Raw genomic sequence first — 17,838 nt, 5'->3', positions numbered from 1 at the left:
GGCGAGGGTTACTTACTCGAAGAAGTACACGTGCCATTAACAATGAATGCTATCTATTGTCTACGTAAACACAACAACAAGGCAGAACAACACCACGGTTTCTTTAACGCGCTAGGTAATAGATTAATTGCCAGGGAAGGTTACAATGGAAAATATGTAATGTGGGGTTCAAGATTAATAACACCAATAAGCAGAGAATTGGTCAAAGCAATGAAGGCACATAATGTACATATCTCTACTGGTGAGCCAACATATTGTCCATTAGATAGAAATAAAATTCCCGATATTATAAAGTTTTGTGTTACAAAAAATATTGACACCAAAACCTGCAAAGCTGAATCATGCTTTAATCTATCATCTGATCACTAACCAGTTATTAATTATTCTAGTTAAATATTCTATTCGAAATATTTTTGTTACGTTTGTGGATGTTATATATTCGGTAAACGTAGAAAAAATATAACAAATGCACTCAAAGGTTTGTAGTACTTTACTGACAAGTCATATGTACTGGAATTTATTTGTAGCGCGTGCAGAACAAAGATGTACAAACAGTCACTTGGTGAAGAGTTTCTTTTTTCTTATATTCTGAGTCAATGTTATGGAGAGAACGGAAACATCATGTACATGATCGCTACTTTTTGCTTGAATGTCGACGATATCAATGCAAAAAAATCAAACAATATAAGTATCATGATATCTCATCAGGGTCTAAGCCAGTTCCACGTGTTGCTAATTGTATATTAGTGCAAAAATGCCTTAAGAACTTTGCCTTCATCATCGGCGAGCAATGAAAACGATCTCGTTATAGAAGATAATCATTTCACAACTTTCTCGGTAACCATAAATCGCCGGATTACAAGCACATCATCGAAAATTTGTTGCAAAATTACCACAAGATTGGAGCATGAATCTCATTTCTGCATTCACACCTTGATTTTTTCCCATAAAACTTGGGGGGCGACAAGAGCGATGAGCAGGATGAGCGGTTAATGTTGAACCTTCATGAGTGAAACAGATCGAAAGAAATACAAAAGGCTCTATTCAACCTCTGTTCATTTCTGATTTATACTATTTAATTCAAAAAATGGGTGTTAATGGTCAAAAATAGTAAAATGATTAGTTTATTGAATATTTCGAGAATTAGAACCAATTGAGAAAAACAGGATTCTGATTTGGGTTCTACCAATTTACCTATACTTTATATATTCCTTAAATGAAGCTAATTTTTTGATGGAGTCATGCCGATCAAGAAGGGTTATTGTTACTGATGGGTATTATCGACTGAAATTAGTAATTGATTACTTTTTACTATCGACTGTTTCAGTCGTACTTTTAGTTACTATTTTTGGTTCTACTTGTTTCATTCGACTGATTTTTAACGTTCTGTTCTGTCGTCCTAGCAGCGACCTTGACAAAAATGTACCCAATTTATGCTTACATAGATTTATATGTAATATATATAGTTTTATGATTTATTGGTAGTTTGCTTGTAAGTAACAATATATTCAATCATACTCTGATCATTTTTGAATATTCAGATCATGTTTAATTATGTCATGGATTTTTTTTTCTATGATTAGGTATATGTTTAATTTTTATATAACATATTATTTATGGTTATTGTACATTTTAAGGTTTTTGTTTAAGTTCTATTGTGTATGTTTATTATAGTATATTATTTAAAAATAGCAATTAACACATTAAATTACAATAAAATATTTGTGGGGTATTATTCAATTCCATAGAAAAATCCCCTTCATTTTTACAGATCCACAGAACATTCAAATATAAAAGTAATTCTACTTCGTAAAATTAAATTATAAATTGCATATTATGTATCATTATTTTAATAGTATTCAGTAATAATTTTTTTCCTTTTCTTTTTTAAAGTTAGTTCGTGAAGGAATTTATGCATCTCCGTCTCTCTTATACTACCGTTGACAAATATAAGAACATATAAAATTAATTGCTCCAAGCAATTATCTCCGTCCTTTCCTCTCTCACAATTTATACAGGAAAGGATTCGTACATCTTCGTCTGACATCACGAATTAAAAAAACAAACAGTCGAACCGTGAATTTGACTGAAAATAATAATTGCTATTTTTATATTCTATATTATTTCATAATTATTAGTTTTTTAACTATAGACCGTTTTCAGTCGATAGTTCCCAACGCTAGTTATAAAATTTACCAATTCATTATAAGATTGTGTCATTGTCAGAATACATGTAAGTACTTTGGTTTTACGAATTTGCGAAGAACTTGTGAATTACTTGGGGGTACTTAGTGGCCGATATTAGAGCCTTTGCAGTATGTGTTAACGATTTGTAAAATGATAAGTTTATAATCATTGATCAAAAAAATACGTCATTCTACCTTTTGGTTACATCGCAAATATTAATGCAATAAATTATAATATAAAAAAATATTTAAAATTGCTTAATATCAGAAGGTGTTTAAACAAAAAAGAGAAATTTAATTAAATATATTGAAAAGGGAAATCGACAAAATTCATGCGGATGTAAAGGATGAATGAAACTCGAACGTCGTAGAATACGTCGGAGATAAAAAGATATTCAAGAACTCGTCGTTTCTAGTAGAACATAAAAAATCTAATAAGTCCAAATTAAATCTGAATTAATGGCTAATTGTTGTGTGAACAATTATTTATAGATATACAAGATATCAGTTTTATTTTTAACTTTTTATGTTTCATCTTGAATTACTGGTTCAGTATTATAAAATATCTTGAAAATGAATAATTGCCTCTCAAAACGTCGATTGATTTTTTAATTATTCCTAGATGCTTGTTAGTGTTTATCATCAGGTAATTATATACTAGATAACTCTGAGGAGTACCATATATTGTATGTTTTTAATTTATAAAATATTAAATAATAAAGAGGCATAAACAAGATTAAAATGAATCAGTAAAATAAGAAAATTTGTTGTTTAGTACTATTTTAAATGTCACATGTTATACCTGATTCTAACTTTCGTTCGTTCGTATATTCATTGAAAAAAACCTTACGTTAACATATTATGGTTACTTGTTCTCTCAAAATCAAATGGTGAATGCGTTATTGAATGAAAAAGCGAAAGAATATGATACTATTCAACATGTTTTGAGTTCATGAATTTTTATGTTCTAAATTTAATAATCACTATAAAAAATGATAATTAGCACTAGCTTTTATGATACTCATTATTTTCTGTATTATACATTTTCATATTGTGGAAAACTCGTTTTTCTCTATCGGCACACTTGTTAAGTTAATTAAAATTCAAATTTTAACGACAAATATTCAACAAATAAGGAAGCGTACTTAAGCTTTTAGTTATTGTATGCATAATTTTAAATTAAAATTGTATATACAAATGCCATCTAAAAAAAAAGTTTTATCTAGATCGAAAAAGGATTTATTATCATTATTATACAAGTATTTTTCATTATAGGGCGAATGAGGCATCGGTATTGGTGAGCACAGACATAAACTAATCCAACGTTTGGGTCTGCGCAGACCATGCGCAAAGAAAATTCGCCATGGATTCTGCGAATATTCGCGGTGATCGAAATTAATTGGTTCGGTTCCTCTCGGGAAGTTTCGGTCTCTCAAAAATAATTTGACGGTTTTCACCGTTTGCTTCGGAGGCACCTATTCTTTTGTTTATGACCATACTTTTAACAATGCCAAAATAAAATGTCTCGTGAATCATCTTTCGACGGTACGTGTAGTGTTCTTTCCCTAAAAAGCAATTTTTATTGCTAAAATAATATGTACAATCTGAGCGTTATTAAAAGAGTAGAAAATTATTCTAAAAATGGCCGGTAACATAAACAAAGTTTTGATAAGGGAGAAAATACGAATAATATTGAAATTCAACTCATTTGAAGATTATGGTAAGAATATGTCATAAAACTTTTATGTTTATACGACTTTAATATTCTATTTATAGATTCCTCAGGTTTCAAATATTTACAATTCTGTAACAATTACGAAATAATCCAAAATCATTTTGAAGTTATATTCAGTTCCAAGAGAACATAATATATATATATAAATTTCACTATGAGGTAGACATAATGAAACCATAAATGCACAAAATGCATCAGGCAATTCATCGATCAATGATAGAGACAAGAATTATATAAACAGGTATGAATTTGTATTTACTGCATGGTGTATGATTATATTCTAGAAATTTTATTTCTATTTTGAAGGTGAAATATCTGTTAACTGTGTTTAAATTATTTCAGACACAGCGGTTAAGTATCTTGAAAAACTAAAAGCTGACCAGTACAAGATTATTTGGATGGAAGAGCCACAGTCCTTATAAGATGATATTATGCTAGTATCTTTTCAAATTATAGAGTAAAAAATAAAATTGTTAACAAGCACATTTGGGGCATATCTTGGAAAAAATGAAGTGATATATCTGCTTTCTAAAGAATAATATTGGTAAGTGACTCTTTTCTAGATTTACTGTATTTAATAAGATTTACTTTATATTTTAGGTCGAAAATATGGTATTTTTTTTTGGAAAGGAGCTAAAAACCGATTGTTGAGTATAGTGGGTGGTTATTTTTACATGTTGATGTGTTCATTATATTTAAAAATGTTTGCATTGTTCTATGAATTAAATAAAATTAGTAGTAACATAACTAATACTTTTTAAATATTATTTGACAAGTTTTGCACTACAGAGATGATCAATAAATGTAATGCAGTTTAATAAAAATAAGAAAACAAGTCATATTTTAGACGCGTTTTTTTGTAATTATCATTTGCAAAGTAGAAATCAAAGGTGAATATTATTTTATATTTTATAACAATGTTCTTGCAAGTAAAATATAAACATTTTAATTTTTATATTTTTTTATGATGTTTTTATTTAATTATATGTATTATTATTATTAATCAGTAATAGTTATTAATGCATATTTATCATTGAAAGAGGGCTTAAATTACGATAAAAAACAGGGTTATTTTCTCGAAACCAAAACCTACGCCATCCATAATCCCGCCAATTTTTCTCACGTTCGCTCAAATTTGTTGGCCCGATCCAGAGTTCCTACAACAACGTTCCGTTCGTTACCAAGCGTGATCATTACTTTGAATCACTTTTGAAACCTGTTCGGCACGAATGTTGGCCGAATTTAGTTTTGCTCATTTGCATTTTTAATTTTTTCACGAAATTCACCCCGTATGTTCAGGTCTGTACCCACCGTAATATTAAAATGGTACCGCATTTTTAGTTATGCTGTGTTATGCACAATCATTGAACAATCTGTTATCGTCTTAAAATTACGTAATAAGTCGATATACGGCATCTCTACGTTTTAAAAACAATCGTCATAACTTCGTGAGCTAATAGAATAAATGTTTATCTACAAGTTTATTGTCAAGTACAAATGTTGATGGCTCTCCTTGTTTGTTTATAAATGTACACCGGTTATAATCAGTACTGACCCAATAAAATCAACGCAGGTCGAGCATTTCGTTGCCGATACATCACGACCATAACAAAGAGTAAATTTTTTTCGCATTAATTAGACCTTCAATTGTTTTGATAACGGGTCGTAGACCAATGAGAAATCCCTGATAGGCTTTGTTTAATAAGTGAACAGCGCAGTGGAATATCAGTGCAATGCCGATGGGAAGTTAAGTTTATTTTTTGTTTACATCTGCCGTGTGTGGAAACTGTGATAGCATCTAAACGGTCTGGTAAAATAATTGGTGCTGGTTGTTGTTCCTATATTTAAAAGCTTGATTAGAAATTGGTAAGTGTTGGTTGTTTTTTGTTATTATTATCTGTAGTTTCAATGATATGAATCATGTGCATATTGTGGTATAATTATATTATTATATTTGAATGAAAAATTGCCGTTGAAATAATGAAAATTTAAAAGCTAAGACGCTCCAAATCCGAATATGACTTGACGGTTTCTGTAGTTACATGATACATTATTTTAAAATTCTTGCGACACAATTATGTATTTTAACCTGCATCGATGGTGTGTGATTCCTCAAATGTAATGAATACATTGAACATATGATAAAAAAGTTAGAGAAATGCGGTTATACAAGGCGAGAAACAGCCGATATAGCTTCAACATCGGTACTTTATTTCTGTGAAGACCGCATTGATTACTTATAATATTGTACATCTAACATTTTTACTACTTTTATAATGTTTTTGGTGATTTAAAACGTGAACTATTGAACTTGAAATTTAAAATTTATTTTTTATAAGCAAGACTCTGCCTTCTGGGAATTTTCTTTGTTATTTTCGGAACGGGAATTTACGGAAGCCTAAAATTTTTTTTAATTAAACATTTAATAACTATTAAGTGATCTGTATTGTTAATTTCAATACGTAATGGCTAATTCACAACATCTTTCTGTCGATTCATCACTTGAATCACCTGCTATTCGAAATAACAATCAACTGCCAATAACTGAAACCCCTCAAATGCACGAATGGAACACGGTTACAAACAAAAAACGAGAACGAAAATAAGTTCCGAAGAACAATTAGTCTGAAAACAGACGAAAATCAGCGACTATTGGTTTCAAAAACCCCTCCCAACATACAACAGTTTTAGTGCCCTGACAGAAGATACAGAAGAAAACCAGAACAACAAAGAAAACAAACCAAAAGCAATTCCCAGACCTCCCGCAATAACAGTATATAAGGTAGGTTTTGTTAAACATCTGCACGACTTACTCAAGACAATATCCAATCATTATACAATAAAAACAATCGGATCTGAAACAATGAAGATTCAAATGTTTGACCCTGAACATTTCAAAATTTTAATAAAAATGTTGGACAATAGAAACACGCAATATCATACTTTTCGACTAAAATCATATACAAACATAATTAATAAATATACATAACATAAAACGTCGTGCATCAAAGGAGCCACTGCCAATCTTTTATAATGATTTGAAGCCAAAAGAAAATAATAAACATGTTTACGAGATTAAGTATTTGGACCACAATGTCATTAAATGTGAGCCACCAAACACAAGAAGAATCATCCCGCAATGCGCCAGATGCGAAGCATATGAGCGTGCCAAAACATACTGTCGCGAGTTGTATAGATGCGTGAAAAGCGCAAGCGACCAATAATTGCACACGCACAACACGTGACGACCAATTCTGCAAATTACAGTGGATGCCTAGTCCATAACGCACTGCAACAAAAATTGTATCCAGCACTGAGATAAAAAAGAAACTTACAGCCACCAAAACAGCCCATACCATCTAACTTGCCTAAAGCACCAATACAACATCCTCATATCTCATACGCACACGCAGTAACCAACAGTCAGACCCAACCTAATACGCAGACAACGCCAATCACCACTGAACCTATAAGTACTATTAGTAAAATAGAGGAAATGATGGGAAAACTTATGGAACAAATGAGTACAATGATAAATTTACTCACCGCCGTCGTTACCAAGCTGGCCTAATGACTGACAGCCACTACAGCAAATACAAAATAGCCATCTGGAATGCTAATGGACTCCAGCAACATCCCAGGGATCTTAAAATGTGTTTATATGAACAAAATATTGATATCATTCCGAAATACAAGCTGTATCACACAAAACACCCAGATGATAACCAACAGTAACAACAGACAACGCCAATCACCACTGAACCTATAAGTACTATTAGTAAAATAGAGGAAATGATGGGAAAACTTATGGAACAAATGAGTACAATGATACATTTACTCACCGCCGTCGTTACCAAGCTAGCCTAATGACTGACAGCCACTACAGCAAATACAAAATAGCCATCTGGAATGCTAATGGACTCCAGCAACATCCCAGGGATCTTAAAATGTGTTTATATGAACAAAATATTGATATCATTCTGAAATACAAGCTGTATCACACAAAACACCCAGATGATAACCAACAGTAACAACAGACAACGCCAATCACCACTGAACCTATAAGTACTATTAGTAAAATAGAGGAAATAATGGGAAAACTTATGGAACAAATGAGTACAATGATACATTTACTCACCGCCGTCGTTACCAAGCTAGCCTAATGACTGACAGCCACTACAGCAAATACAAAATAGCCATCTGGAATGCTAATGGACTCCAGCAACATCCCAGGGATCTTAAAATGTGTTTATATGAACAAAATATTGATATCATTCTGAAATACAAGCTGTATCACACAAAACACCCAGATGATAACCAACAGTAACAACAGACAACGCCAATCACCACTGAACCTATAAGTACTATTAGTAAAATAGAGGAAATGATGGGAAAACTTATGGAACAAATGAGTACAATGATACATTTACTCACCGCCGTCGTTACCAAGCTAGCCTAATGACTGACAGCCACTACAGCAAATACAAAATAGCCATCTGGAATGCTAATGGACTCCAGCAACATCCCAGGGATCTTAAAATGTGTTTATATGAACAAAATATTGATATCATTCCGAAATACAAGCTGTATCACACAAAACACCCAGATGATAAAGCACATGGAGGAACATTTATGATTATTCGTGAAAACATAAGACACTGTGAAAGAGAGAAATTCAGCGAAGAATATTTACAAGCCACCAGTGTAACTATTGAAGAAGTGCATGGGCCATTAACAATTAGTGCTATATATTGTTCACCTAAACACAACAACAAGGCGTAACAATTCCACGGTTTCTTTAACACGCTGGGTAATAGATTCATTGCCGGAGGAGACTACAATGCAAAACACATTATGTGGGGTTCTAGACTAATAACACCAAAAGGCAGAAAATTGGTCAAAACAATGAAGGCACATAATTTACAGCATATTTCTACTGGTGAGCCAACATATTCAGATAGAAATAAAATTCCCGATACCATAGACTTTTGTATTACAAAAAATATTGATACCAAGACGTTCAACGCTGAATCATGCTTCGATCTATCATCTGATCACTCACCAGTTATTATAACAGTGTACTCAAACATTCTCAACAAAACAAAATCACCTTCTTTGCATAACACTAAAATTAACTGGCAATTATTTAGAGAAAAATTAGACACTTTTTTATAACTAAATTTACCTCTCATTTACCTTAAAAAATATAACAAAAACTATACAAGAGGCCGTTGGTATGCAACACTTTATAGAACGACATATCACAAGTTTAATTATACTTATATTTCATCTACAATTAAATAAAAAATTGCGGAAAAGACAAAAGTGCGAAAAATATGGCAACAAATCAGAACAGAAGAAAACGAGAAAGAGTTAATAAATAAGGAACAAAATCAAGGAATTCAAAACTATTTAGAAATCTTAACGCCAACTGATGCAACGGAATATTTTCTGTGGAAAGTAACAAAAAAGATTAAAACAAATAAAAAGAATAAAAAACCTGAATTATGAGCCTATTACCTGTCATCTCAAAACTTTTCGAAAAACTATACATTAAGAGATTAAAATTAATCGCAGAGGAGAGTAATATTATTCCAGACCATCAGTTTGGCTTCTGTAATAAACACGGAACAACAGAACAGATACATAGATTAGTCAATCAAATTAACAGAAACTTAAACGATAAAAACTATTGCTCCGCTGCATTTCTCGATATTTCTTAGGCGTTCCACAAGGTGTGGCACACTGGACTGCACGTTAAATTGAAAAAGCTTTTGCCCCATACGCACGTTCAATTGCTAAAATCGTACCTCTCAGACAGACATTTTATTGTCAAACAGGGTGACAAATACACTGACCTACAGCCCATATATTCGGGTGTTCCGCAGGGCAGTGTTCTCAGCCCATTGTTATATATGTTGACGATACAGCGGTTTTATAATCACACGAGGATCCAATATCAGCCACAAAAATCCTCCAACTTCATCTTAACAAAGTCGATTTGTGGTTGAAAACGTGGCGTATCAAAGCAAATGAGACAAAATCAACCCATATGACATTCACCCTTTGCAGAAGAACATGTCCCTCAGTAAAATTGAGTAATCATAAACTTTCGCAAGCAGACAGCGTTAAATATAGTAAGTTATAATATAAGTTAGAATAGTATCTAGAATAAGATTTAGATTATAAATTGTACAGCAGATCACTTACTGAAGTGATCTTCTACATGTTAGGATGGTTATATTATATAACGAATATCAAACAATAGAGATCAAACAACAGTTCCAAGAGATTAATAAAAAAAATATGATATGATTTTATGATTTTTTTTTTGGTAGTTTGCTTGGAAATAACAATATATTGTATATTAATATAGCAGCATTTTGGAAGGATATCTTTCAAGATTGTTAATGTAATGAGGTAAAAAAATTATAATTGTGAATGATAAATAGTAAAATACTTTTGACTGTTTTTATGGCAATTATTCAGATTAAGCTCTCGATTAAAAAAAATTATTTCCGTTCAATAATAAATAAAGCATTTACTTTATTTAAAAAAGCTCTAGTAGTTATTGTGCGATCATTTTTAATTATGTAATGAATTAGTTTTTTTTCTATGATTAGGTATATGTTTAATTTTTATTTGGTATTTATGGTTATTGTACATCTTTGGTTTTTAGGTTTTGTTTAAGTTCTATTGTATTGTCAATATTTACTATAATATATTATTTAAAAATAGCAACTAACATATTAAAATACGATAAAACATTTTGGGGTATTATTTCATTCCATAGAAATATTCCATTCCTTTTTACAGATCCGCACCACATTCATATATAAAAGTAATTTAACTTCGTTTAAAATGAAATTATTAATTGCATATTAATTATTGCATGTATTCAGTACTTATTTTCCCTTTTCTTTTTTAAAGTTAGTACGTGAAGGAATAATTACATTTCCGTCTCGCTTATACTACCTTTGGAAAATATAAGCACATATAAAATTAACTGGTCCAAACAATTATCTCCGTCCTTTCCTCTCTCACAATTTTTACAGGAAAGGATTCGTACATCTTCGTCTGACGTCACGTATTAAAAAAACAGTCGAACCCTGCAGTTTTTTTAACTATCGACTGTTTCGACTGTTTTGCGACTATCGACTGTTTCGACCGTTTTCAGTCGATAGTTCCCAATGCTAATTTTGTTTATTAGAATATTTAGGACGCATCCTGACAACTTTATTCTTGTCTTATTAAATTATATTTTATATTAAGTGATGCGTTAACAATATAGTTGATATTTTGATTGATATTTGTTGATAGTATTTTGATTGATTTGTTGAGTAGTTGATAGAATATTTGTTATTCAGCTATATGTTTTAAAAATTACCTGAACATCTAATAGACAAGAACCCCCATCGTCCAACCCCCTTTGTATAGCCGTTCAACAAGTCACCTTTTTTTCCGTATAATGAAACAGTATTTTAAGTAAAATAACGGTTTCTTTTTTGTTAAAAACCCTTTCAAAAATTGAAACTTATATATGTAGGGTTATTTCTAAACACAGGGCATAAAATAAAGATTATATTTAAGAAAACAATAATAAACAATTAAGCATCTTAAATAAATAAAATCAGAGATCAAATTAAGTGATATAACAACTATTTACTCAGTACATGGCAAAATAAATAATACAAATAATCATGCGAAATTTTGATATTCGAGGTGGTCGGGTGATTATTCTGCAAACATAATAAAAACGTAGCTGAGCAACCAATTTTCAATGACAAGGGTGAAATTTAAATATTATTAAAATATTACGTAGACAATCTATTGTCAGGTAATTGAAGCATAATGGCGCTGGCAGTCAAAATACTGGCAGCTATAATAGTATCGATACATGAATATATCAACAAATACTGGTATTAATGGTATTAATAATCCCAATAAAAGACTAGGATGGTTAGCAATAATTTTAATAATAATAGTAATCAATAATTCACGGACAATCATTATAAAACAGACACTAATGGTAACTGACAGCAATGATAAACTATGCTAGGTAAATGCAAAATAACCTGATGCATACATTATCAAATGTATATAATTTAATTTTTTTTATTTGTCTTGTAGTTACTATCGGCTATTTGACACAGCTTGTCAACCTTTTAATAGGCCTGTTAAATACTTATATTAAATTTATATTAAAGATAAATAATTACTTATGATTTTGTTATGGTCTAATGTAGGGTAAAAAATCCATATAAAGTAAATGTTGAAATTTGAGATCTAGAAATTAATTTTAAAACCTTATTGAGTTATCAAACAAATGCTTTTAAACCGTTAAACCGCATTAAACACTAATAATAACTATTAATAACCAAGTTACCAAATATATACATTATTTTGCATATAATTAAGCCCCAATATAGAAAGAATGAATTTAAATTCTTATTAAAAATATCCATACGACATTATTGCTATAATGTTGCCAACTAATGTTCTACTTTTAATTACAATACTTATCGCTACGCAGCCAACAAAGAACTGCACGACGAGCTCGAAATCAAGTGGATTTGCGAATTTATCCAAGATTTTGCCCTAAAATATGAAATAAGATTATTAAATTACAGCGACGTGGAAGCAATTCAGCTACTGTACAATACGTAGGAAATCAGAAGATTAAAGAGAACCAAACCACACGAATTGATACAGTGTATAAGTGTATTCTTAACATTACGTGTAATCATGCAATTATAACAGAACAATAGTAATAAATTAATTTATAAATTAAGATTGCAGTAAGCATATCTAATGTAATTAGGCCAATAAATTATTTTTAATTGATAGCCGCTACTTTGAGCTATCGACGAATCGACCCATTTTTTGAATATTCATACGATTGGAGGCGCTGCTTAAACTGGTCACCACTCATATGTCTGAATAAGTAGTAATCAGAAGAAGCAATGCCTGGAGAATCTTAATGGTTCGAAGTATGTTTTCATCGGATTTGCGGGCGTTATCAATCTGATACTGTCGTGTCTTTGGACTGTAAAAATATGATTCCAGCCGTTTTTCGAGCAGCGTTCAGCTCAATTGTAGTCGATAGCGATTCTAATTAAGAGTTTCATCAAGCAATGCCTTCAAATCCTTGTCTTCAATTTTGGTCGTCCAGGACGCTCTTCGGTATCAAAATCACCACTTTTAAAATGTCAAAACCAGTACTTACATGTTGAAATCGATAGAGTAGGGTTGCCACAAGCTTCACACGTGATTCAAATTGAATTAAAACAGTAAAACGCAAATGATATATTGGTCTGAGTGTTAAGTATTAGGGAGTAGTAATGGATTTAATTAAGATTGTGAATAATATATATTTTTTACTTTTCGATCATTTAAAACGGTTTTGTGGATTTTTTTGATGTTTTCTGGTGTTACCACCTCATTTGGACGTCCACTGCATTCTGCATCACCTTATGTGTGTCCAGGATCACGTTTGAAGTCAGCAAACCAACTTTTTATTGTTGTTTCTGATAGAACGGAGGCCTGATATTACTTTTCAAGACATTGCTTCGCTTGAACGTTATTTTTTTCCATCAAGAAACAGTGTTAAATTAAAACACGAAATTGTTTTTGGTCAATTATTTTGAAAATAACAGAAGTAATGTCAATCTTAGTACGATAACTGACAAACTTATGAGTATGTTATCATGAAATTTTAACAGCTTTCTTTTGAAGGTTAATACTAACTGAAAAAGCTGTAAATGTAATAAAATTGGCACCATCTATGTGTTAGGTCCGGGACTTTTAAGCCCCTGTGTTAGTTATATTTTATATTATATTTCCTTGTACACTCCCATTGGTTCCATTTATGTGTTGCATCACCTAGGCCCTTCTGTGGTTTGGGATATCGTAAAGAACTAAGAACCGCGCCTATTGAACAAAACATCCCAAAAGAAACGTCGAATAGGTAGATTTAGTTGGTTGAAGAAAAGCAGGCCACTGCGTTTTATTCGGTAAAAATTGAGATATTTTTAACGTACTGAAAAAAAAATGGTCACACTTCGACGAAATGATACATACTGAAAAATGAAGTCGTCAGTGAGACTTGAACATAAAGTATTGATTGATTGCTTGATTGATTGCTTGCTTGATTACAAATGTACCCGATGCGAATTAATACACAGTAACACCATCTGCTAAGTCTTTTAACATTAATTGACGGGCGGATAATAAATAATTAATTAATAAAAATGGTTGGCAACGAAATAATCGAATAAAAAAGTCAATATATCAAAAATGATTGTGCAAACCGAATTACAACAATTGATGGTTTGTGTCCCATATATACCCATCATTTATACGATATTGCACAAAGTACGACTTCCAAAAACGTCATCTGACTGACCGCCTTTTCAACAATTAGCCGCGACAATTATCAGTCACGGAAAAGCACTTTATCATTTCTGCAGGTCGTCTGTGGCGATACGGCAGGCGGGCGAGCAACCGTGGAGGACGAATTTTGCTTTTGTGTTATTGCTTTACGTGACGTGAAGTGGAGGTCAGCACTCGTTTGTTCGCTGGCTCTCTTTTGTTTGATGTAGCGCTAACGTTGATAATTTTAACTTCATTTGCATAATGGATGATATTCAAATTTTTATTGTGTCTTGTAAAATATTTATTAACGTTCGCTGTACCGTCGACAACAATATCATTATTGTAGCATGATACTTCTTAATACGATTGTCATGTTCTTGAGTATTCCTTGAAGAAACCGAATAAAGATTCGAAATCGATTCTTTTCAAAATTCTATTTTACTTTTATACTTGCATTCACAATGTTATCTCTTTACTAAAATACTGCAGGTTTGTTATATGATTGATTGAGGACCGCTTAAAGACCGCTGGTGACGAATGTTGAAAATATAATTTTTCTCGTCAGTATATATATTGTAGGTTTATCATATCAAACCTATGAATTAATTTTACAGAATTTACAACAGTTGGCGTTACTGTGTATTAAATCTCATCGGGGTTTTTGTTAAAGACTTACTAACAGTCTTTACTTCTATGTATATGATTTCGTCGAAGTGTAAAGTTAAGTTTTGTTTTTTTACTTTAATTTGTAGAAAAGGGCAGCTGAAGGTAATAGAATGTTGTGAGAATATTTTTTGTGTCAACCATGCTCCATCAACTTCATCACGTGAATACTGGTTTCGAAGTTTTAAATGTGGTGATCTTGATAGTGAAAAAAGAGCGTTTTTTAATGTTATAAATGTTGTAAGCTCAATTTTATAATAAATTGGAGTAATGACAAAATAATTTGAATCTGTGATAGCTAAAAGTGCATCTAGTACTATTTCATAGACATTTTGGAGATACTTACCTAAATCTTTTATTTTTGGTTTTACAGATTGTAGAACATCTTATTTTTTCTATAATCATTATATAATAGACAACAACGGCAACTGATGGCAATGATAATCTATGTTAAGATGAAATATGACATGTGCACACGGTACAAAGGGAAAATAACGCACGACGTACCAGCTTATATCCGAACACCAACAATAATGGACGTGCAATGAGTTCAAGGGAAGCAAACGCACGAGATCCTGTCATTAGAGTTAGTAGTACTCGCTAGGGTAAAGCTAAATTGTTCAATATATAAATAAGTAAATATGTAAATGTGTAAATCAATAAATTATTAATGTGCACTCTCCTAACTTCGAGTATGATGAACCTGTAATGCTTACAAGGGAAAAAGTTCGAGGCAAACACGCTACATACCGTATATTAAAAATGATCAAAAAGAATGAGTTCGACGCAACGAACAAAGGCTGAATTAGTCACTGAATATTTAGCTAATGTATTCCAACCGAATGATATAGAATCTACAATAGATATAAATCCTGTTTATCAGCCCGATGTAGCTATGTAGTCTCTCTCGCAAGCTTTTAACCACGTATGGCATTTGTGATTAATATACAAAACGAGCAAATTGCTAGAAAAAAATCTCGCATGAAGTAGTATTTTGAACACTTAAACCGGCCACCGGAAAACTTATTTCGGCTGGAGTTCCACATAGTAATGTCTTTGAACCACTCCTATATCCGATCTATACTGCTGATATCCTAAGAACAAAAGAAACAGTACTTGGAACATTTGCCGACGACATAGTTATCATGCCAAACGATATATTTCTGTCTAAGCCTTAGAAAAAGTACAAGTAGCATTCAACAAAATGTACAAATGGATTAAACACAGGAAAATGCAGTTTAATAGCGCCAAATCTGTCCATGTTAATTTTGCGTTGCGGCGAAATGACAAAAACCTAATTATATCATTTGGCGGATGCGCGATTCTTTACGCAGAATCAACTAAATATCTGGGCATATATCTCGATTGTACACAAATATCTGATTATTGTAGATAAAATGTGAAAACGTTGTACGTGCTTTTGAATTTTGGGCGTTTCCTTCTGTTTGCCACCCTTCGCCCGAACAGATCCTGATTTGGTTCCAATAGGACCACCTCGGAAGTGCACTCTTTCGAATCAATTTTGTGAAATCGGCTCCTCCTTTTTCGAAGTCGGTTAAAAAGAAGCGGCAATCCCGCATTATTCATTTACATTACCGTGGAAACCTTTTTAAAAAAACAGTTAAACTACCCACAATTAGCAGGTCTAAAATATTGAAATACTAGATAGAATTCTATGTATCATAGATATTCAGAACTATTTATTATTTCCTTGGATTACCGTGTCTTTGTCTGCGATTTAAGAAAATAGCATATCGAGAAAATATAAATGTGATACAAAACACTCATCCAGGTACCATTTGAATAATAATCACTAAAAAATAATTAATCAACTCGTTGTTTTTTCCTTATCATTTTCTTCCTTTCCTACTTACTATATATATAGTTTAGTATGCTCTTTATTGGAAACATCGCATGACGAAGTGACGTCCCCAGCCAGTTAGATTGGTGAGATTTAGGTACTTATTGTTTGGTGTCCTATACTAATCAGAATAATCACGTGTCGTGTCGCTGAAGTTCATTAACATCGAACCATTTTTTTACTAATATTAATTTGAATAATAATTACTAAAAAATAATTAATCAACTCGTTGTTTTTTTTATTCATCATTTTCTTCCTTTCTTGCTTACTATACATATATATATATATATATATATATATATATATATATATATATATATATATATATATATATATATATATAGTTTAGTATGCTCTTTATTGGAACCATTGCATGACCAAGTGACGTCCCTAGCCAGTTAGATTGGTGAGATTTAGGTACTTATTGTTTGGTGTCCTATACTAATCAGAATAATCACGTGTCGTGTCGCTGAAGTTCATTAACATCGAACCATTTTTTTACTAATATTAATTTGAATAATAATTACTAAAAAATAATTAATCAACTCGTTGTTTTTTTTATTCATCATTTTCTTCCTTTCTTACTTACTATACATATATATATATATATATATATATATATATATATATATATATATATATAGAGTTTAGTATGCTCTTTATTGGAACCATTGCATGACCAAGTGACGTCCCCAGCCAGTTAGATTGGTGAGATTTAGGTACTTATTGTTTGGTGTCCTATACTAATCAGAATAATCACGTGTCGTGTCGCTGAAGTTCATTAACATCGCACCATTTTTTGCTAATATTAAACTGAATTCAATCGAAATGCAAGGCAAACACCTTATCAAAGCTCGAACGGATTCCGCAGAATTTGACATTAGATGTATTTTTTTCCGGCGAAGGTGAATAAACACATTGCGAAACGGTTGAAAATCGAACCAGTCGTCGGTCATTATACCCGAGATCCCGCGGGTACTACGCAATAATTAAAAGATAATAAAATCGTACGTATATCT

General features: G+C 31.7%; 1 protein-coding gene across 1 annotated transcript in view; it reads left to right on the top strand.

Moving 5' to 3' along the window:
* Positions 1–5,636: 5,636 nt before the first annotated feature.
* The window catches only part of LOC143195283 (transducin beta-like protein 2), a 253,458-nt gene continuing 241,256 nt past the window's right edge, over positions 5,637–17,838 (top strand). The window contains exon 1 of the mRNA XM_076402317.1: positions 5,637–5,787. The gene's annotated coding sequence lies outside the window, so the exon portion shown is untranslated. The remainder of the gene's footprint in view (positions 5,788–17,838) is intronic.

The sequence above is a fragment of the Rhynchophorus ferrugineus genome, unplaced genomic scaffold (genome assembly GCF_030347505.1).
Source record: "Rhynchophorus ferrugineus isolate W39M unplaced genomic scaffold, kcgeb_rfMv2 rfM1, whole genome shotgun sequence".
Taxonomy (NCBI): domain Eukaryota; kingdom Metazoa; phylum Arthropoda; class Insecta; order Coleoptera; family Curculionidae; genus Rhynchophorus; species Rhynchophorus ferrugineus.
This window is presented reverse-complemented; position numbering and strand designations above follow the sequence as displayed.